This window comes from Pseudorca crassidens, chromosome 21, assembly GCF_039906515.1.
Source record: "Pseudorca crassidens isolate mPseCra1 chromosome 21, mPseCra1.hap1, whole genome shotgun sequence".
Classification (NCBI taxonomy): Eukaryota; Metazoa; Chordata; class Mammalia; order Artiodactyla; family Delphinidae; genus Pseudorca; species Pseudorca crassidens.
Genome location: NC_090316.1, coordinates 12404437 through 12428823, shown reverse-complemented (window position 1 = coordinate 12428823; position 24387 = coordinate 12404437). Strand labels below are relative to the sequence as shown.

At 39.9% G+C, this 24387-nt stretch overlaps 1 protein-coding gene across 6 annotated transcripts in view; it reads right to left on the bottom strand.

The window, feature by feature from the left end:
- FUT10 (fucosyltransferase 10) overlaps positions 1-24387 on the bottom strand; it is a 238557-nt gene that overhangs the window by 56603 nt on the left and 157567 nt on the right. For 5 of the 6 annotated variants that reach the window (XR_010939501.1, XR_010939502.1, XR_010939504.1 and 2 more), the window contains exon 7: positions 894-1014. The exons of the other annotated variant lie outside the window; for it this stretch is intronic. The gene's annotated coding sequence lies outside the window, so the exon portion shown is untranslated. The remainder of the gene's footprint in view (positions 1-893; positions 1015-24387) is intronic. 6 annotated transcript variants of the gene reach the window in all.

Sequence of the window (24387 nt, the reverse complement as noted above, 5' to 3'; positions counted from 1 at the left end):
CAAAACTAGAAACAACACAAATGTCCATTGCCTGGTGTTTGCATAATAATCATATACTTCTCAGCTATAAAAAAGAACAAATTACTGCTATGGAACAACATGCCTGAATCTCAGAACTGCGATGCTATGTGGAAGAATCCAGATACCAAAGACTAAATACTGTAGTTTCCATTTATACACAATTTTAGAGAAGACAAAATTATAATGACAGAAAGATTAACTGTTGCCAAAGACCAAGAATAGGGGGAGAAGATTGATTCTAAGAGGCAGGAGGCATTTTGGGGTAAGGGAAATGTTTATGATTATGGTGGAAGTTATAGGACTCTATATATCTGTCAAAACTTAAATAGTTAACTACATTCGTAGCGTGTGATATCTGAAGCATACAAAAGAACAAATAACGATAATATAGTTAATACATATTGAGATATAAATAAAATGAACACTGGTGATACTGCCACTTGAGATCTAGAGCGTTACAGATATTGTTCCTCCTTATGCCAACGGATTCTTTTTAACAAAAAATGAATGACTACCTAATCTTATTATAGTTAAAAAACAATAATCAATGACAGTTATTGTACCTGTATTACATCTCAATATTACCGATTTTTTTTAATGTGAAACCTGGAGCAAGGACCCCTCTTGACTGAGTCTAAGGGCAGTAAGGAAAACAGAAACTAGTGAAAGAAACTAAAAATGTACAATTTGTAAGGTGGATGGAGACCCCGATCACTATGTTAATAGAAGCCTAGGAGTACCAACCGCTGCCACACATCAACAACAGCTAACAATGAGGGTTTCTGTTGGCTTTTTTTATGAGATGGTCAGTCATTGGGGGCCACAAGCAGAGACAAAGGAGTGATTCAGGAAAACAAATGTATTATACTCACAGGTCCTAGAAAGAGAAGACATAGCACAGCACCCAGTGCCACGTGGAAAAACACCAGGGGAGTCAGGAGGCAGAAGACAGGAAGCAGGGGAGCACTTAGACCGTGGCCTTTATTGGGGTTTCTGCAGGAGAGACAAAGCAGGGCAAGTAAACAGTTTAGGGCTGGCTGGTTTGAATAATTTCAGCGAGCTTTGGGCTATAGGGATGGTCTCTAGTTGCCTGATACCTGGCCTTAGGATAATTAAGGCAAAGGAATATCACCTCCTGGGGTGCAGGGGCCAGATAGAGGAAGCCAGGCTCCTGATTGCTTAGTTTGCATATCAAGGCCATGCTCCCAGCTGAGCCCTAGCTTGCCTCTAGGAATTGGTTAGCCCTGGGAGGAGCAGTCTCTCCCCAGCCAGAAAGGGATATTTTTAAGATGCTAAAACAGCATAACATGCAGGAGGGAAAAAAAAAAAAAAATATATATATATATATATATATAATATACATATATATAATATACATATATAATATATAATACATATATAATACAAACAATGCCATTTCCTATGTGCCATGAACACTTCTGAATTTCTTGAATTAACTCTTTTCATCTGGTTAACAACCCTGCTAGTGAGTCAAACGTAGCACTGAATGTTGCAGGCCAGGTGAGGACCAGAGTGGATGATTCTTTTGTGCTAAGGCCCGTGCTTAATTATTAGAAGGTTGAAGTTGAAGCCAGATTGTTTCCCGTTAAGATGTGAAGGAGCAAAAACAAAGAACACAGACAGCTCCCTCCAGATGTTGGCTGTGAAGAAAACAAATGCTACAGAGTTACAGTCAAAGGAAGATTTGGTTTTTTAGGTTCTGAGATTGTTAACATGTTATATAATAAGGAAAAGGATCTGGGAAAGATAAAGATATTGAAAATGTAAATGGTTTGGGGGAAACTTGATGAAAAAGGAGAACTTGAGTGAATTACTTTACCTCTTGGAGCCTTACTTATTTCTTAATCTGTAAAAGTAGTTATCATAATCCCAACTGCCAAAATTTTGGTGAGGATTAAATGAAAGAAGATACAGCACATTTAGCACATATTCTGGCATAAAGTATTGCTTAATAAATGACCATTTTATTCCTTCCACCTTCTTTTTCTTTTCATGTCACAACACAACTTGCTCTATGATGTGCAAACCAGCTGCAGAATGTAAACTTGCTATAATTCCATCTTTTCAGGTTTTTTATGAATCCTTTTAAAAATGCCAGGGGCAAGGGGAGCTGGAGAACTTTCAAATAAGTTATTGAGAACCTGATAGATGTCAATGGCTGTATCCAAATGCTGAATAGGAAACGAAGCATAGGAGTAAATGTGATGCTTTTTGGAAATGAAGACAAAGCGTGAAGGAAAACTGAAATAAGAGAACACATTAACCCCGAGAAAAAAATTTATTGAGTTTGTTATTGGAACAGAATAACTGGTACTTTTATCTCAGACGATTGCTGCATTAAACTAAACAGACCAAAATGTTGTAAGCTTCCTGATTACCTTAAGTGGCATTAGCAATGTGAATCAACAGAGCCGATGAACTATGTGAGGTTAACTGCCTATAAAAATGGGGTAAGAGTGAATATGGGATTTTTATTTTTAAAAGTTAAACTACAAAAATAGCCCCAGGGACATATAAAGGCAGTCAGGAAATGTCAAAGATAAAAATGTTAATTAGAACATTTGGTTTCTTCTTAAAGCAGGCTGTGGTGTTGTCCTTTCTTTGACATTTGGAAACCTGAAATTCTTCTTCACCAGTTCACCCTGGACTAACATACGGCTTCATTAAAAAAATCAGTGAATGTGATATTTAGTTTTTAAGAGTTCAAAGATTGTGCCCTCACTGGGGGTAGGTAACACGGAGTCAAGCTCGGTAATTCACCCACAGGTAAAATCTGTAAAAAAATATTTGCTTAAAATCCCCTGGAGAATATTCTGTATCCCTTAGAGTAATAAGCAGGGAGGCACTTTATTGCTGTCTCTATTCTCTGTATTAGCATTTATGTAAGAAAGGGAGCTAGAGTTGCTAGAATGAAAATGTGTTCCAGTGAAGCACAGAGAGGGCGCACTTCAGAGAATGTGGGTCTGGACATGAATCCCGGGCATCAACAACAGACTTACATGCTCCTCGCACACAGGAAGCACGTGTACTCAGTACACGCGTGTGTATGTCTACGTATAGTGTGTGCATAAGAGTCTTTTGAAGATCTAGTTAAAATACAGATTCCAGCTCCACCCAACTCAGCTCCCCACGCTAGTCAACTGTATTAATAGGTCTAGTGTTGACCCCAGGAGTATGCATTTTGAACTATCACCCCCATGTGATTTTAATGCAGGGGCTCTGACGACCATACTTATAAAAGCACAGTTATAGGGCCATTTTTAAGTTACTCACAATAAGGAAAAGAGGGATACTGATTTAATTAGTACCTTTATCTAAGCTGCTTTTCCCTTAAGCAGAGTAAGGTAAGTGATCTGATTTCTGAGCCTCTGAGCTCCTTGAAGTAACAAAGACACTCTGTCATTAGAGCTCACTCTGGATAGGTTCTTTCTTTACCGAAGTGATGCATTGATTTAAATGCACATTCAGACAAAAATAATACATGCGTAATTTGGCCCGTCCTATTTCTAGTGTGCTAGAAAGGTAAAGCTGTTGGAGACATCTCACCAAAGAAAGGCCTTGGCGTCTACCTTCCTTGACCTCTTTCATCTCCAGTGACCTTTGTCTCCACTCTACATTATTATTCCACTCCCATGACCACAACCTACACAGTTTAGCTTCGCCCGGAACAACAGAAATGGAAATCTTTCCATCAGGAATTCCCCCCAGTGACCACAAAGCTCTGGCCGTCCATGCGGGGCTCCTCTGAGACCTCTGCTCCTTGCCCCATCTCCCTTTGCCTCATTAGAGTCCTGTCTTTAACTTCTCTTGTTCATTTTGGATTTCATCATCTCAACAATTTTGTTGGGACTAAACACAATTCCTTTCTGCATTATCTTTCTATCTTTCATACCTGACAAAACACAAACCCTAGATCAATCCAGCTGACCATTTTCTCAGTGCTCACACTGGGATACTGGACTCAGAGATAAGTGAAAAACAACTGCAGACAATTGCCACTATAAATTCATAATTTATAAACCTCATCTCGGTTCTCAAACTTCTCAGAAATCCCTCTTTATTTTACTCATACACAATTTCCCATTCTCCATGCTATGTATTTCCAATCTTTGCCACTCTCTTCGAACTTCCTGACCCCTCATTCCCAAGGGAAAATGCACCCCCTATTTCATTCATAGAGAAAACAGAACACACCAGACAAGAACCACTAAACTTTCTATCTCCAGACAACACACGTACCGACACCTGCTCCTGTTATAATGGATGAAACATCTCTTTTTCCGTCCCCAGAGAATCCTACCATGGTGCTTTCCATCCTTTTTTCTTCTCTTGTTTCTCAAAGTATCATCTGTGAAATACCAGTATCGTTATCACCTAGACACGGAAGGCTTGATAAGGTACAGAAGTCTCAGTCCAAACCTTCAAAATCAGAACCTCTAGATTCAGCATCAAAGAACTGTGCAATTTTTAAGTTTTCTAGGTGATGTTTGCTCTCCCTCAAGTACGACAGTGACTGACCTTTAGCCTCATCAGAGACCTACAGCATTTACTTCCCCTCATCCCTGTGTCGTCAATACCTTCCAACAGTATTTTAACTTGCATAATCCTCTCATCAATATTGACTGTCTGTCCCCCCACCCACTTAGACTTTTTATTTTTCTTTGCTGATTCACAAATTTCCTGAGACAGTTGCTACTTACTTTCTACACTTTCTCAACTGGCATTCCCTTTTCAGTCAACTGTCCCTACCATCACCACTCCCACCTACTTGACTGACAGTGGTAGTCACTAACTCACTCCATGGCTGAACCCAGGAGGCATGTTTCTGTCCTCATCTTACTTGAATTGTTGACAACATCTGCCTCAGCCGACCTCCTTCCCTAGCCTTCTCTGACACTCTGCAAGCTGCTTCTTCTCTGTCATAGCTCACTCTTATCCTCTGCCCACTTCTTAGAGTGCTCTACAGACTTCTTCTCTAGGATTTCTTCTCTTTTAATTGACATATATGTTCCTGGGGAAGTACCATCTGCTTCCATGCCCTTTTTTTTTTTTGGTTTGTTTGTTTGAGTTTTGGCCGTGCTGCAGGGTCTTAGTTCCCCAACCAGGGATTGAACCCGGACCATGGCAGTGAAAGGGCTGAATGCTAACCACTGGACTACAGGGAACTGTAGGGAATTCCCTCCATGTCGTTAAATATTATATATAATCTGATGAACACCAAATCGATACTGGAAGCCAGATTTCTCTCTCAAGCTGCATTTCCACTATGTCCATCCCACTCCCACACATTCCCCAAGCCTGTTTCTGTTCTCTACCTGAATCATCCCTGAGCATCACCTGTGACTCCTGCTTCTCCTCCACCTCCACATCTTATTAGTCATCAAGTCCTATTTATTCTATCTCCTAAGTCTCTGCCAAATCTGTTCATTCCTTTCTCTACATCTCTCCCTGTTCTTCCCTCCCCTTCTTTTCCTGAATATTCAGTACCAAAACCATTAGGTGGGACCAAGGAAGGCAGGCATCAACATCAATGTGGGGTGACAGGGAGCTGCAGTGGCCCAGGGTATCAGAGCCAGGGTGGGATGAGAACAGCAGGGAGTGCTAGAATGGAAAGGGAGAAAACTAGATTGAACCCTGTTGTGTTGGACTAGGAATTGGAGGTTCAGGTATGAATTTAAGATTTTTAATATAGATATATAGATAGACATAAATAGAGATAGAGATATATAGAGGTATATAAATAAATAAATATAGATGTAATGTATACACCTACAGGTATATGTATATGTATATCCCTTAGCACTGTTGACTGAGACGGCCTGAGAGGCTGACGTATATGGTTGTATTGGGTTAATGTTGGAAAATGTCCTTGCTTGTAGGAAATACACCCTAAAGTGTACAAAGATGGTGGAACATTAGATAAGTAACTTATACTCAAGTAGTTCAGGAGAGGAAAAAAATCTTTGTACTGTATTTGGAAATTTTCTGAAACTTTGAGATTGTTTTGAGATGAAACAATAAATAAAAACAACAATGAGATATCGCTACACACTTATTAGCATGGCTAAAATCCAAATGACATGTATTTTTTAAAACCTATCTTTTTTCTGTCAGTAATTACAAGATCCCACAGACAGAAAATCAGTAAGTATACAGTTGAACTGAACAGCACATCAATCAACTGAATCTAATTGACATTTTTAGAATACTTCATCTAACAACAGTAGAATACACATTTCTCAGGGTCACATGGAACGTCCACCAAAGTAGGCCACGTTCCTGGCCACAAAATATGCCTTAACAATTTTGAAAGAGTAGAAATCATACAAATTATGTTCTCAGACCATATTGGGATTAATTTAGAAATCAGTAACAGAAAAGTGGCTGGAAAATCCCCAAATATTTGGAAATTAAACAACACAATTTTAAATAACACATGGGTCAAAGAAAAAGTTTCAAGAGAAACTTTAAAATATTTTGAATTAATTGAAAATCAAAGTAAAACATCAAAGCTTGTGGAACGTAGCAAAAGCTGTACTTAGAAGGAAATTAAAGCATATATCAGAAAAGAAGACAGATCTACACTTAGTAATCTAAGTTTCTACTTTGGGAAACTAGAAAAAGAAAGCAAATTAAATTCAAATTAAACAGAATTAAAGGAGAATAAAAATGGAGCAAAAATCAATAAAATTGAAAATAGGAAATTAATAGAGGACATCAGTAAAACCAAAAGCTTTTCTTGAAAAGATCAATAAAATTGCTGAACCTCTAGCTAGGCTAACTAAGAATAAAAAATAGAAGACACAAATTATTATTATCACAAATGAAAGAATACTGATTCCATGGACATTAAAAGGATAATAAAAGGGAAAAAAGAATAATAAAGTATTATACACAACTCTATTCCCACAAATTTGATAACCTAGATGAAATAGGCCAAGCTCTTGAAAGGCACAGTGTACCAGAACTCACATAAGGAGAAATAGATACACTCAATCAATAGGCCTATATCTATTAGAGAAATTGAATCAATAATTAATAATCTCCCAAAGCAGAACACACCAGGCCCAGATGGTCTCACTGTTGAATTTTACCAAACACTTAAAGGAGAAATTAATACCAAATCTTGGCAACATGTTCCAGAAAATGGAAGCAGAGAGAATACTTCCTAATCAATTTTATGAGGCTGACATTGTTCTAATAGCAAAACCAGACAAAGAAGTTACAGAAAAAGAAAATTACAGACCAATATCTCTCATTAACATGGATGCAAAAATCCTCAAGTAAGTATTAGCAATTGAATACAAAACTGTGTTAAAAGATCATACACCATGACCAAGTAAGATTTATCCCAGGTACACATTCAAAAATCAACTAATGTAATCCATCAATCAGGCTAAAGAAGAAAAATCATATGATGGTATCAATAGATACAGAAAAAATTCTCTATCTCATTTGATAAAATCTAACTCATTCATGATAAAAAAACTTTCAGCAAACTATGAATAGAGGAGAATTTTCTCAACTTGATAGGAAAAATTTATAAAAACACTATAGGTAACATCTACTTAATGGTTAACATACAAAAGTGAATTGCTTTCCTATATAACAGTAATGAACAACTGGAATTTGAAATTAAAAACACAACACCATTTACATTAGCACCCTCAAAAAGTAAAACATTTAGGCATAAATCTAACAAAATATATATAATTCTATATGAAGATAACTATAAAATTTTGATCAAGGATTCACAGAAGATCTAAGTGAATGAAGAGATATTCCATGTTCATGGACAGGAAAACTCAATATTATTAAGATGTCAGTTCCTCTCAGCCTGATCTACAGATTTAATGAAATTTCAATCAAAATTCCAATGAATTATTTTGTGGAGATTAAAAAATTGACTCTAAAGTTTGCATGGGAAGGTAATAGACCCAGAGTAGCCAACACAATATTGAAGGAGAAGAACAAAATCAGAGGATGACATTACCTAACTTACTATAAAGCTACAATAATCAAGACAGTATGATATTGGTGAAAGAACAGGTAAAAAGATCTGTGAAACAGAATAGAGAGCACAGATATAGGCCCACACAAATACAGTCAACTGATCTTTGACCAAAAAAGCAAATGCAATTCAATGAAGAAAGGATTGTTCTTTGAACAAATAGTGCTGGTACAACAAATAGTGCTGTCCAGTGCTGGAACAACTGGACATCCACATGCAAGAAAATGAATCTAAACAAGATCTTACATCTTTCACAAAAATATCAATATTAACTAAAAGTGGATCCTAGACCTGAATGTAAAACACAAAACTATGCACCTTCTGCAAGACAACAAAGAAGAAAATCTAGATGACTTTGGGTTTGGGGATGAGTTTTTAGATACAGCAAAAACATGATCTATTAAGGAAAAACTTGATAAGCTGGACTTCTTTAAAATTAAAATGTGCTCTGCAAAAGGCACTGTTAAGAGAATGAAAGTATAATCCACAGTCTGGGAGAAAATTTTTGTAAAACATATATCTAATGAAGTACTAGAATCTAAAATAAAAAGAACTTTAAAAACTCAACAGTAAGAAAACACCCAATTTAAAACTGAGCAAAACATCTGAAAAGATACCTCACCAAAGAAGATATACAGATGGCAAATAAGCATATGAAAAGATGTTCAACACCATACGTCATTAGAGAATTGCAAATTGATACGATGAGATGCCACTACACACCTAGTAATATGGCTAAAATCCAAAACACTGATAACACCAAATGCTGGCAAGGATTTGGAGCAACTGGAACTCTCATTCATTACTGGTGGAAAAGCAAAATGGTACAGCCACTTTGGAAAAACGTTTCCTAGATTCTTAGAAGTCTAAACACAGGCTTACCATATGACCTGGCAATTCTGCTCCTAGGTGTTTATCCAAGTGAGTTGAAAATATAGTCACACAAAACTTGCACATGAATGTTTATAGTAGCTTTGATCATAATTGCCCAAAATTAAAAGCAACCAAGATGTCCTTCAATAGGTGAATGTATAAACAAACAGTGGTACATCCATACAATGGAATATTACTCAGTGATGTAAAAAAAAAAAGAGTGATCAAGCCACAAAAAGACATGAGGGAACCTTGCTAAGTGAAAGAAGCAGCTCGAAAAAAATGTATGTAACGTAATGTAGTATGTAATGTATGATGCCAACTATATTACATTCTGGAAAGTCGAAACTGTAGGACAGTGCAAAGATCATTGGTTGCCAGGGATTTCAGGCAGGGAGCAAGGGATAACTAGGTGAAGCACAGCGAATTTTTAGGGCAGTGAAACTATTCTGTAGGATAGTGTAATGGTAAATAGATGACATTATGCATTTGTCAAAACCTATAGACCTGTACCAGACAAAGAGTAAGCCCTAATGGGAACTATGAACCTTAGGGAATAATCATTTGTCAGTAATGGTGTATCAGTTTTAACAAACGTACCACACTCATGGCAAGATGCTAGTAGTAGGAGAAACTGTGTGCAGGCACAGGGGGAGGGGTTAGTATGTGGACCTCTGCATAATTTTTCTGTAAACTTAAAACTGCTCTAAGAAACAAAGTCTATTAAAAATGATAAATAAATAAGATAAAAAATAAAGTCTACTAAAATATCTATCCACTTTTCTGCCCTGCAATTTTTATACTTTTGTTCAAGCTACATCCATTGTTTGTCCCTGTGCTATTATAACCTCCCACCCACCTTCAAATGTCCCCTCTCTGGTCCATAGTCCACTCTGCAGCAAGAGTGATATTTTTAAAATATAAAAATAGTCGTGCTCTCTCTAACTGTAAATACTTCCATTGTTTGCCATTGCCTTCAGAATACAATTCTGAATCCTTCAAGTGGATAATCCAGCCCTCAAGGGCTGGTCCCTGCCGTCTCCTCTAGAGTCTTGCTCACAAATCCTGCCCCACCGTCAGACGCCAGCTCTGCAGAGCTCCTTGCCATTTCTCCAGTGTGCTGTCTTCTCTCCTCTGTACTGTGTTCCCTCCCCCACTATCCTTCACTCAGATGAAACCTATTCCTCCTCTGGTCTCATCTTAAACATCTTTTCCCCTAGGAAACAGTCCCAGTTTGGTTGAAAAGGGACCCTAATAACCTTCAAGTTTAAAAACAGAATTTTATGGATTTTCAATTTACACATCTGATAACTCACCTTATTATATTTTAGGAAGAGCCTGAGAAATGCATCCCAGCCTAGTCTGTGGCTTTAAGGGATGGAACAAAAGCATCTGAGGGAAAAAAATGAAAAACACAAAACAAAACAGAACAACCAAATCCCACTCAGCCATACGTGTGTGACTGGCTTTCCAAGTACAAATGTATCTGGGCTGGATAGCAGCCTGGACCCCAGTGAGGACTCCCAGACTCTGATCCCATGTCGCAACCAAAACAAAGTTAAAGTGACCCCTGGGAAAGTTGACAGGTCATCACAGCTGTTCTGGTGTGGATGCAGGCAGATTCCTCCAGGTGATAGTAACTGTTACTATAGGAATAGCTCTTGCGTATCAAAGAGGTATTAAAAAATAGTCCAGCTGTTCAAGAAGAGTCACTTGGGCCTGGGATGGAGAGGTGAAGGGTCAAAGCCAAGGTTAAGGTTTGAATTGAGAACATGCTTGCCCCTCAAGGGTCTAAGACAGGAGGACAGGCGAACACTTTATGAACGCTAGAGCCCAAAGGATAAATATGTATTCCTCCTTTTTTCAAACAAAATTTAATGAAGAGGCAAGCATCTCTGCTAAAGATTGTGGTAACTGCATCCATCATCTATAAGCAGCTGAGCCTGTTTATGTCAAAGACGCGTAGATGGCAGGCTCCGATTTTTTTTTTAATTTTTTAACATCTTTATTGGAGTATAATTGCTTTACAATGGCGTGTTAGTTTCTGCTTTATAACAAAATGAATCAGTTATACATATACATATGTCCCCATATCTCTTCCCTCTTGCATCTCCTTCCCTCCCACCCTCCCTATCTCACCCCTCTAGGCGGTCACAAAGCACTGAGCTGATCTCCCTGTGCTATGCGGCTGCTTCCCACTAGCTATCTATTTTATGTTTGGTAGTGTATATATGTCCATGCCACTCTCTCACTTTGTCCCAGCTTACCCTTCCCTCTCCCCTTATCCTCAAGTCCATTCTCTAGTAAATCTGCGTCTTTATTCCCGTCTTGCCCCTAGGTTCTTCATGACCTTTTTTTTTTTTTAGATTCCATATATATGTGTTAGCATATGGTATTTGTTTTTCTCTTTCTGATTTACTTCACTCTGTATGACAGACTCTAGGTCCATCCACCTCACTACAAATAACTCTATTTCGTTTCTTTTTATGGCTGAGTAAAATTCCATTGTATATATGTGCCACATCTTCTTTATCAAATCATCTGTCGATGGACACTTAGGTTGCTTCCATGTCCTGGCTATTGTAAATAGAGCTGCAATGAACATTGTGGTACATGACTCTTTTTGAATTATGGTTTTCTCAGGGTATATGCCCAGTAGTGGGATTGCTGGGTCGTATGGTAGTTCTATTTTTAGTTTTTTAAGCAACCTCCATACTGTTCTCCATAGTGGCTGTATCAATTTACATTCCCACCAACAGTGCAAGAGGGTTTCCTTTTCTCCACACCCTCTCCAGCATTTATTGCTTGTAGATTTTTTGATGATGACCATTCTGACCCGTGGGAGGTGATAGTGCATTGTAGTTTTGATTTGCATTTCTCTAATGATTAGTGATGTTGAGCATCCTTTCATGTGTTTGTTGGCAATCTGTATATCTTCTTGGGAGAAATGTCTATTTAGGTCTTCTGCCCATTTTTGGATTGGGTTGTTCATTTTTTTGATATTGAGCTGCAGGAGCTGCTTGTAAATTTTGGAGTTTAATCCTTTGTCAGTTGCTTCATTTGCAAATATTTTCTCCCATTCTGAGGGTTGTCTTTTCGTCTTGTTTATGGTTCCCTTTGCTGTGCAAAGCTTTTAAATTTCATTAGGTCCCATTTGTTTATTTTTGTTTTTATTTCCATTTCTCTAGGAGTTGGGTCATAAAGGATCTTGCTGCGATTTATGTCAAAGAGTGTTCTGCCTATGTTTTCCTCTAAGAGTTTGATAGTGTCTGGCCTTACATTTAGGTCTTTAATCCATTTTGAGTTTATTTTTGTGTATGGTGTCAGGGAGTGCTCTAATTTCATTCTTTTCCATGTAGCTGTCCAGTTTTCCCAGCACCACTTATTGAAGAGGCTGTCTTTTTTCCACTGTATATTCTTGCCTCCTTTATCAAAGATAAGGTGACTGTATGTGCGTGGGTTTATCTCTGGGCTTTCTATCCTGTTCCATTGATTTATATTTCTGTTTCTGTGCCAGTACCATACTGTCTTGATTACTGTAGCATTGTAGTATAGTCTGAAGTCAGGGAGCCTTATTCCTTCAGCTCCATTTTTCTTCCTCAAGATTGCTTTGGCTATTCGGGGTCTTTTATGTTTCCATACAAATTGTGAAATTTTTTGTTCTAGTCTGTGAAAAATGCCAGTGGTAGTTTGATAGGGATTGCATTGAATCTGTAGATTGCTTTGGGTAGTAGAGTCATTTTCACAATGTTGATTCTTCCAATCCAAGAACATGGTATATCTCTCCATCTATTTGTATGATCTTTAACTTATTTCATCATTGTCTTATAATTTGTCTCCTTAGGTAGGTTTATTCCTAGGTATTTTATTCTTTTTGTTGCAGTGGTAAATGGGAGTGTTTTCTTAATTTCACTTTCAGATTTTTCATCATTAGTGTATAGGAATGCCAGAGATTTCTGTGCATTGATTTTGTATCCTGCTACTTTACCAAATTCATTGATTAGCTCTAGTAGTTTTCTGGTAGCATCTTTAGGATTCTCTATGTATAGTATCATGTCATCTTCAAACAGTGACAGCTTTACTTCTTCTTTTCTGGTTTGGATTCCTTTTATTTCTTTTTCTTCTCTGATTGCTGTGGTTAAAACTTCCAAAACTATGTTGAATAACAGTGGTGAGAGTGGGCAACCTTGTCTTGTTCCTGATCTTAGTGGAAATGGTTTCAGTTTTTCACCATTGAGTACAATGTTGGCTGTGTGTTTGTCATATATGGCCTTTATTATTTTGAGGAAAGTTCCCTCTATGCGTACTTTCTGGAGGGTTTTTATCATAAATGGGTGTTGAACTTTGTTGAAAGCTTTCTCTGTATCTATTGAGATGATCATATGGTTTTTCTCCTTCGATTTGTTAATATGGTGTATCACATTGATTGATTTGTGTATACTGAAGAATCCTTGCATTCCTGGGATAAACCCCACTTGATCATGGTGTATGATCCTTTTAATGTGCTGTTGGATTCTGTTTGCTAGTATTTTGTTGAGGATTTTTGCATCTATGTTCATCAGTGATATTGGGTAGGCTCAGATTTTAATTCTTTGAAACCCAAGCTGTGAGGCAGAGATCCAGACAAGGGATGCAAAGGGGAAAGTGTAAACTGAAGAATGTCAGGCAATGCAGGCAACAAGAGAAGGTGATAATAGTCCTTCTACTCAGGCTCCCAAAACACCCAAGGTGGCCTTAAGCTAGGTTGAGTCCGGGAGGGCAGAGGATGCTGAACCACTGAACTTGCTGTATAAGGGACCGCAGCCACCAGTCACTTCTATCTCTGCCTGGACACTTAGTTATCTGCCCTCTGCTTTAGCCTCCAATACTATTACTGCATCTTCCTTGGAGCAGTGGTTCACTCATTCATTTATTCATCCATTCATTGTTCATTCAATAAATATTCATTGGGACCAGGCACTGTGGACACAGTGATGAATAGGACAGACATCTTTGTTCTCACTGAGCCTACATTCTGGTTGGGGGGATAGACAATAAACAGACAAATACATATACAAAATAATGTCAGGAAGTGAAAAATGCTATGAAGGAAAAAACCTAGGATAAAAGAATAGAAGGGCTAAAGATGGTGGTTTACATAGAGTGGTCAGAAAGATCTCCTTAGAGGAATATGACTGTATGTCATTTTCACATGGTAATTCTAGGTTTAATTTTTTGAGGAACCGCCATACCATTTTCCATAGTGGCTACACCATTTTACATGATTGGATTTGTATTTTCAAATGATCACTCTGGATGCTGAGTGGAAAACAGATTGTAGGGGGACAGGAATGGAATCAGGGAACGCAGTAAGGGGGCTATTGCAGTGTTACAGGCAGTCAGTGAAAAACTGATTACAACACCCTCGGGGGGCAGTGAGGACAGGGGACCGGTGGGCGGGAGAGAAGAAAACTAATGATGGCACCAATCATGGATAAGTTGGGCTTGGTACAGACCACCAGGCTCACAACCACAGGGGCACAGCAAGCTCTGGGGATAACTAGATGATTCAACTCACACTCTGCTCGGTCAGCGGTCTCCATGGGAACACTGCTGAATTTGGCTGGAGGTTGAGGTATGACTGATACTACAAACGACGTCTCTCACACACAAACATCCAGCTAAAGAAAGTGAGATGCAAGGCAGGCACCTCTTTTGGAAACCAAGTCCCAAGGGAAGACAGGGAACTAAGAGCTCCAGAAAGACATCACTATTCACAGATTTGGCTCTTCCTTTCGTCATGAGGTATGACTTTGGGGCCAGGCTAAGGATTGCAGTTTGTTCTATTTATGAGAAATCTGCCACTTCTTATTTGTGTTTAGGCACAAGGATCAGGAAAGATTTGGAGGTACAGGGAGCTGTGATCTGTCAACCTCGCAATTGTTTCTAACCCTGTTCAGTTATTTCTTTCTGAGGAAATCCAGCAAACCTTTCTCTCAATCAATCTAAATACTCGTGAAAATTGTTTTGTTAATAATGACATGTAATAAATGGCTTCTGTTTCACCTTTTCAGAATAGGATCCACAAATCCTTCCCAGGACCTGAAGAGTTCTTGAACTTTTAAAATGACAAGGATTTCACCTAAAATTACTGGGCTAAAACACTTCAGATAAAAAGAGGAGTGTGTTTAATTTACCACAGTGATCAATTTCAGACTAAGGGTATAATACCGGCAGCTAGGGGAGTTAAGCCTTGATAAACACTAAGACCAGTCCAATTCCCTGCTAGCCAATTAGCAGCTTTTCATTTGCAGGAGAATTTCACCCCATAGAAGAGTCTTTGAACCAAAACCACAAAATCTTATTGCTGATTGTCTACTGAAATTCACTCTCCAGTTGGATTATACACAATCCCAGAGGCTCAGATGAGAGATGGTGGACAGGGAACTCTCAACAACAACAGCAACAAAAAAAGCTAGCAATGCATAAATAAGTAGATAAAGCAACTGGACCAAAAAAACCCATGAGAGGACCTGTAAGGTTTTTGGAAGTATTTCTTCAACCGAATGCTTGTTTTTCATCATCAAATTTTTCATCAGAAGTTTATATGTTTCCAGGTTTGTCCACATAACAAAAACAATAATCATTTGCATTGAAGTGTTTAGTTTAAGAAGTGATTTCATTATACAACATTTCATTTAAAATGGAAAAGACTCCATTTTGCAGATGTGAAAAGCTTAAGTGCCTTACTCAAATCCTGAGTCTTTGTGGTAGACACTTTGGGCAGGAACGACCTCAGAAGACAGTCGTGTAGATGATTTTGATTTGGTTTTAGGGACGTGGAAAGGAGGATTTTAAAACAAGGACAATACTTTTATAAAAAAGAATAAGGGTGTTCATACTGTAACTTGAGGGCTTTGTGGCCCTAAGAAAAAGCAGTGTACATAACTGTTTACGCTCAAGGTCAGGTATTAAGGGCCCTGGCTTCTTAAACCTGATATACCCCTATTTACCATGTAACATCAGGGAAGCTCAGTAAACTGAGCCTCAGTTTTACCAATATGCAACATGGGAAAAGTATTAGTGCCTCCCTCTCCGGGAGGCCAAGAAAACTGAATGTAATACTGCCCGTAAAGTGGTTCACCCAGTGCCTGGCCCACACCTGGTACCCACACGAGAGGTGACCATTGGGATGACTCCTGTTCATACACCCAGAATTCCTAGAAGCCTGTGGGATGAGAGGTCACACAGTCCAGATGGAGCTGCCAAGTTTGAGCTTAAGGGGTCTACTTATTGCTGCTTAGCAAGTGTAAGGGGCTTAGAAAGCAGAACAGTGCCACAGCAAGGAAAACAGCTAGGACAGATTGGGGAAATACAAAAAGAAGTTTCTTCTCTTCCTGGCTCTTAAAGACTGCTGTTGGCGAACACCCTCTTGGGCATTTTTTTTTTTTTTTATAAGATGTTGGGGGTAGGAGTTTATTAATTTATTTATTTTTACTGTGTTGGGTCTTCGTTTCTGTGCGAGGGCTTTCTCTAGTTGTGGCAAGTGGGGGCCACTCTTCATTGCGGTGCATGGGCCTGTCACTATCGTGGCCTCTCGTTGCGGAGCACAGGCTCCAGACGCGCAGGCTCAGTAGTTGTGGCTCACGGGCCTAGTTGCTCCGCGGCATGTGGGATCCTCCCAGACCAGGGCTCGAACCCGTGTCCCCTGCATTAGCAGGCAGATTCTCAACCACCGCGCCACAAGGGAAGCCCCCGCCTCTCGGGCTCTTAGAGGATTCTCCACTTGATTGTTCTCCATGACCCACCATTAGTGAAACAATCTTTATGAAGGAAGTATTTATTTTTAAGTCACTTGGTCGCCCAACCTGTTTTTAGAACTCAAGCACTCTTTTAGATTTTTTGGTCACATTTTATTGCATCAATTTTTTAAATCACCTCTTCTAATCTAAAAGCATTATATAACCCATAATTTATCTTTAAATCTCATAATTTCTAATTTATTTTATTTAGAAGCTTTGATATCCTTTGACTGCTTTGTATCTACTAGTTGCACTAGAATAGACACTGTTTCATGATAAAATTTTATCAATCTTTTCCATCACCTCTCCTATTCCAAAAGTATTCTATCGGCCATAGTTCATTTTAATTCTAACAATTTCAGATTCATTTTATTTTGAAACTTTGATATCCTTTGACTATTTATAACTACCAGTTGCATTAGAAGAAAAGCTGTTTCATGAACCCAATCAATGTTGATTCAATGAATGAATGTGAAGTATATAAAGGCACAGGAAATTTGGAATTTAAAATTACTAGCTAAAGAATACATGCTGACCCGTGCAACCGAAATGTCTATCTGTGGATTGTTGAGAATGATAAAGAATGCCCCTATGGGGACAGTGAATGTGGTCTCACGGTGAGTGTGACCTCGTGACTTTTATATAGACTCCACTGCACAGAAATACTTTCTACCTCTCTTTTTCTTAAACTTTCCCCAACCCTCCTCCTCCACTCCAACAAATATCGCTGAGAAAATATACTCATATCATTAATATTGGTTCATTGCCAAAATAATTTCTGTTGGAGTCTTTGTAGAGATTCTCAAATAGTACACTTCTTGGCAAAAATTCTGAACCAGTTGAGAAATAAGACAAAGAAGAAAGGCAGATGGGAGGCCAAAATGTCTCAGGTATTACTAACTGTACAGATATCACTGATGGCCCACAAATTTGTTCTGTCTTTGGGAAGCACATTTTTCAGGACCCCTCGAAGTTGGGAGGCTCTGTTCTCTACAGTGGGATGAGAGCAGGTGTCATATCTCCACTTGCAGACCAGGTCTATACAACCTCCCATTCATATTCCTTCATTCTCTTTTGCCCTTCTTGTGGGCAGGATGGAGATATTCAGAGATCCTAGAGGTCACATGTTGAAGAGAGCAGAGCAGAGTGACCACATGAAGGAGAGCCATCCACTGACCTGAACACCAGCCTTGTATCGTTAGGAGACAGACAAGTAGACTACTTGTCCTTGGTCACTAGACGTCTGACGGCTCCTATTACCGCAGCTCAGCCTAACTTCACTGATGAAAAAGCTGATTGTAAAGACCATGTCTCTTATCTGTGAGAAGGTAAACTCCGGCAGAAGCAATCTTATCCACTTGGTACTTCTGCCCGGGGTTTCCCTGCGCTCTCCCCACCCCTCACCCCCATGCTGGCAGGAGCCCAGCAGAAAGCCTGCCCCAATGACCCTCCCTGGAATTACAAATGACCTCTGGAGAGCCGCTTCTGGAAGACACGTTGGAATGGTTATTTATGGAAGAGTGAGAGAAACAGGATTGCAGAGCAGAGATAAAAGGGAATAAAGAAATAAAACAAGAAGGAGTGGGAAAATAAGTTCCTTCTCTATTAGCCTGAAATCTAATGCTGATTCGCTCCCAACCCCACTTCTGCTCCGTGGACTAAATTTTGGCATCCTGTCCACATGCTCCCCAGCATCAAATCTTGGCTTGCCCTGGACTCATCTTTTCCATCTCAGCCCACACAGCTGGGAGTTCTGCAGAAGCAGAAGCCTGCCAAAAATAATAGTTTTCCTAAATGTCCAAAAGCAAGGGAATTGGTTTATATATTATGAAGCATCTGGTCAATGGAGTATTATTCAATCACTAAACATGATCAACCTGAAGACTTTGTTAACAACATGGAAAATGTCCCTGAAATAATGTTGCTGAATTTTTCCTTTCCTAAAAGCAAATCATAAAAATTCCTTATGCAATAGGGCAACAACATAAAAAAATGTACGTGTGGGAATAAAGCTATAGATTAAATTTGGAGACAGAAAAGCAATTGTTGGGTTAGAGTAGTGGGATTCAACCAATGTTGTATCGCTTCATTAAAGCTATTCTATGTTTAAATGATAAAAGAAACAGCTTTGCCATCCCTACTCAACAAAACTACAAGGGAGAGGACTCCCACCCCTCCTTGTCTTTAGAGGAATCACCCCTGTGGACAGCAGAGGGAGCCTGACAGAGCTGGGAGACGCTCCAGACGCCCCATGGTCTGCACTGATTCCCAGTCTGAGCATAAGACCTGCTGTTGCTTCCATATGTCCTTGCTTTATTTTTAAGTCTTTTAAGATTCTAAGCATTTTGCATTCTGAAGGTGGTATTGTCTGCCTTAGTAACTCAGACACCCAAATACAAATACTCCTAGACTCCCTTTCTTCTGATGCTCCCAGTTAATGTAACATTATTTAAAAGGGCTAATGGAAAATCTAGATCATTTGAAAAGATGAATATAACTGTTGACAAAGCTTGTGAAAGTGGGCTTTGCATCCCTGTCACTGTCCAAGAAGGTGTTTGAAATGAAGTCCACTTGTAGCTGTTTCTGTCACCTTCTTGTCATGTACCTGGAGAACGCATACATGAAAAGTATCTAGTACCAGTAGAATGCAAGTTAATCCACATTGCATATATTTCCTGCCTCAAAACACTTCAAATATCAAAAAGCTTAGTTTATCACCACCCTCCCCCTCCCAGTCCAGCAGCTCCGTCCTCTGGGATAAAGGGAAGTGGCAGTGTGCTGTTGTCATTCGTGTTCCAAGCCCTTGGCTTGGCTTCCCAAACATGAGATCTGTGAGGGGAACTTTCCTCAGACTGGAACCCCTGGCTCCAGGCTTTGCAGATGCTCATGGAGCTAAACACAACTCCAGGCAAGGCCCTGAGATAAAAGAGAGAGAGCCCCTCGCGAGGAGCATGTTAGACAGAAGAATCCAGAGTGACAGCTGAACAAAGTGTAGGCATTCTTGCTCAGGGGGAGGAAGACTGAAAAACATATAAGCAGCCACTGGATGAGATTAATGAACTTCTGACTGGGGAATTTGGCCCCCAAACTCATTTCTCAGCTCAGTGGGGATGGGAGCACATCACAGGCAGCTGACAGATGCGGGCAAGGTCCCGGGAGACGGTGGCGGCAGGAGCAAGGCCTGCCCAAGGCGGAGTCTTCCCTGTGGCCCCGCTCTCCGCTCTATTCACAGCTGGCCAGAGCTGGTCTGGGCCCCAGAAAGCCACTTCACCCCTTTTCCAACCTCCTTTCCGACTGCCAGCCCTCTTTTCTGATCTTGCTCCGTGTCAAAAAGAATTGCCCAAGGGCTTCCCTGGTGGCGCAGTGGTTGAGAGTCTGCCTGCCGATGCAGGGGAGGCGGGTTCGTGCCCCGGTCCGGGAGGATCCCACATGCCGCGGAGCGGCTGGACCCGTGAGCCATGGCTGCTGAGCCTGCACGTCCGGAGCTTGTGCTCCGCAACGGGAGAGGCCACAACAGTGAGAGGCCCGCGTACGGCAAAAAAAAACAAAACAAAACAATTGTCCAAATCAATCTCCATCTTCTGCACCACTCTCCTCTTCCCCTATATGAACACGTATCACACTTTCTAGTACTTATCTATTATGCTGTTTCTCACCAGTATATTTGAAGTATTCCTTGAGGACAATGACCCTTCCACACGTACCTCCATATCTGCAATGCCTAGTGTGGTGCTTGGTACCTCGCAGGAGTTCACTGATCCTTTGTTGTGTGAGTGTTGACTTTCTAGCACAGAGACAAGCAGAGGGCTCGCTCTCTAGTTCGGAAGGCCCATGAGGGACGAGAGGAGCTGTACTGGTCACCACTCTAACCCAGTCCCCAGCAAAAACAAGCACCCAGTAACAGTGTATTGAAAATGGAATGTGTCTTTAAGATAATCTCTCCAGGGATGACTAACACTTCTGCACGCTCTTCACGGATGTTTCTCCGGCAACACTGGGTGAGACAGAGGAGGAGCTATGAAGTCGTGGACCACAAGAAATAATCCTTTTACTCCCCCTCTGCTATCATTCTGATTCTCTTTGGCCTCTGCCACGGAATCCGTACAGCACACACGGGACATCGCAGTGCTCTGCAGGTAGAAACACAACTAGGAGGCTCCACATCACACTGACACTGAATCAGAAAGCAACTGGTGTTACTAAACCTGAGCATCTCCAGGCCAGACAAGGATGGAGACGATTTCTATCGGCTAGAATCGGTTGAGAAGACTTAACATGAACATTCAGCCATATCCTCCACATGACCATCACACCCCCAAGAGTTTCTAAAAAAATTTTATTGACATATAGTTGATCGTAAGACTTTTCACGTTGAAATGGAAAATTCTTATTTTATACATGGGAAGGCATCATTTTCTTCTGAGTTCATGAAAATTTTGTAGTGGTAATTCTAGTTTATGATGTAAGAATCTAACAAGGAAAGGCTGAGCTAATGAAATGTGAAAAGATCAAAATCCACACTGAGGAATCAAAAAAATCCTGTAGCTGACACTGGTTACCACACACAGCTACAAAATTGTTTTTCCTTGTGATGAGAACTTTTAAGATCGCCTCTCTTAGCAACTTTCAAATATGCTCTGCAGTATTATTAACTTTAACAACCATGCTCTCGGTTATATGGCCATGACTTACTTAAATAATCTAAAAAAATTCTCTAATCAAACTACTAAAAGAAACGTTAGAAACACTTGAAAATTTTGTAATGAGAATTAACACCACGATTTTTGCCTCTTTCCAGGATGCTGTGTTTATGAGTTAAATTCAAACAAGCTCTTACCAAGAAAGCAAGTCTTCATCAGTATAAGGCCACTCATATTAAAGGGGATATTTTAGGGATATTAAGTGTTTTGACTCAGCAGGAAGTTGGACAAAGAAGAAAGTAGTAAGGAAAGAGTGCTGGTACGTCAAAGGTGAATGGTCTTAAAATTCACTGGTAGACCACAAAGGAACTAAAAAGATAATCAGTGTTTTATAGGAATATTGAAGGGTTTCATAGGAATATTGCAGAGCTCAGGAGAAGCAAAATAGGTTGGCAGTTAAAGGAAAAGAAAACATGGGCTTCAGAAGTTTATTGTGGGCTCACTTGTAGCATGACCACTTATCCTGGTTTGCATGGAACTGAGCGTTTCTCAGGATGTGGGATTTTGAGTGCTAAATCCCAGAAAATCTCCGTCTAACTGAAATGGCTAATCACCCTACTTTCTAGGTCTAGAAGTTACTAGCTGGAGGACCTCATTCCAATTACCTCCCCAAACTTCAGTTTCCTCCCCTCTAAAATGGAAAGAAGGGACTGCTATGAAATTTTTTAATGTAAGTCTAGTTCCTGGGATATTCAAATTGTATTTGGTAATCAGTTTTACTGATAAAAGTATTCGGCAAGAAGACCAAAATCTCACCCAAACCCTATATTTGATATTGCACCCATCAAAGAAGGAACTTCTATGATTTTACTATATTCTTTTTCCCGTGGACAAGTATACACTTCACATTTTAAAATGTTTATCAATTCAATGTTGTGAAAAACTGTAAATCCTGTCAAATGCCTAGAACCTGAATATAGTTATTGATTTCTTTTAAACGTTTTTAGAAAAAAATGATTTTATGTTGATTCCAAAGGAGAGTAAATGTTCCCTCCTTCTGAAACTCCATGCATTGAGAACTCTTCAATGAGTCTGAAGCAGCCTAACATCGGAATATTCACTTTCTTTGATAATAGTGAACTACAGACAAATCTAGACTGATGTCGAGACACAAAGACGGAGATGGGGCGGGGCAGGGGCAGGACTGTGGGCCACCGGTGGTTCCATCAGATGCATGCCTGAGTTGTAAACAAGGCAAATCCTTTGGGTCAATATGAAAGATGTTGAAAGGTAGGGGCAGCTCAGAAAGGGTATTTCAGAAATTACCAAGCATCATGGTTCCAGGGACTGCCTGGGATCAGGGACCGGCTTTAGTTCCAATAAAGCACTAAAATCGGAAACAGGAATAAAAATCCTAGGGGCAGAGTTGTCAGGAGGGAGCAGGTTAGTACTGCTGGCAGCAAAGCAGGGTTGGGGTTAGGTAGGGCCTAACGTCATGGATGGAACCGGGTGGTTTCTGAAATCTGAGGTTTTCAAATGCTTTTCCTTAAAACTGTATTGAAATGCCATTAGTTATTTTTAATCAACTTATGAATTTCTGGGAGGATTTTAAAATCCCATTTCTAGTAATTTTTCATTTTTTGTGTGGAAGGATATGTGCTTCTTAACCTCATTTCAAATGCACTTGAGAAAACAAGCTGGATGCAGAAGAAAACTCCAAGTTCCTCCCTCCGCCTTACGTCATGCCTGACGCGACGAACGTGAAGATGATTCATGAGAGTGGACAAATTTTTAAAAATTGTATCTTGACAATAAAGTTGCAAATGATCTCAATAAGAAACAAAGAGAAGGCATAGCTAAAGAGAATAATGTCCTTGAACAATGAAGTCTCTAGAAACTCAAATTCCAGGAGGTATATGCAAAAGGGAGTGCGGGGGGTGGGGTGGGGTGGGGGAGTGGGGGGATGCAGGGTGGGGGCGGCGGGGAGACCACATGCAAACAAAAGAGAACGAACTGGCTTGAATCTCTAAGAATGAAATTAAAGTACCTGAAACTCTCAAATAGCTGAGAAATGTCAACCATGCTAAGAGTGCAAACACACCTTTTTTTTTGTTGGTGTTATATTGAAAGTAAATCAAATAACAAGAAATATATTTATCAGCCACCTGGGCTACTGATGTAGTATTGACAGATGACAGCGAGGAGAAAAGAACTCAGTTTGGGGTTTGCGTTAGAATGCTTTGTCAGCAAGCATGATGTTTTTTCTGAAAATGGTAGAATAAATATTGCTAAATGGGTAAGGTCTAATAAGGCAGCCCCTGGCATCGCTGAAGTGGTTTGGTTCCCTGACTGTGACGAAGCGAGAGAGAGGCGTGGACTTATACACACTACCAAGCGTAAGGTAGCTGGCTAGTGGGAAGCAGCCGCGCGGCACAGGGAGATCAGCTCGGGGCTCTGTGACCACCTGGAGGGGTGGGATGGGGAGGGTGGGAGGGATATATTATATTTAATATGCCTCACCAAGAGGGAGGGGATATGGGGATATAGGTATACGTATAGCTGATTCACTTCGTTGTACAGCAGAAACTAACACACCATTGTAAAGCAATTATACTCCAATAAAGATATTAAAAAAAAAACCACATATTGTGGCGTAGTATTCCTCAAGAATGTACAGTATTTTGTGGAATTATGGAGACTAGATAAATGTGTTCCCACTTATCTAAAAAAGATGCAGATGGAGCTTGTCATTTGCACATACAAGGGGACGTGGAGAACACTAGGAGAAACCATGGGCCCCAACAAGAGCAAACCATACCCAAGTGATTTCACACACACACTCTCTCTCTCTCTCTCCCCCCACCCTATCAGATGATGAAATAAATGTTTCAGATGAATCCGAATTGCAGGAAAGCCTTTGACAAGGGCTCTCACTATATCCTTAGAGAAGAAATAGAAATGTCTAGAGAGAGAGAGACAAAGGGTAAACTCCCACTCACTGAACGACCTCACCAAAGAGAATAAATTAATGCATTTCGTC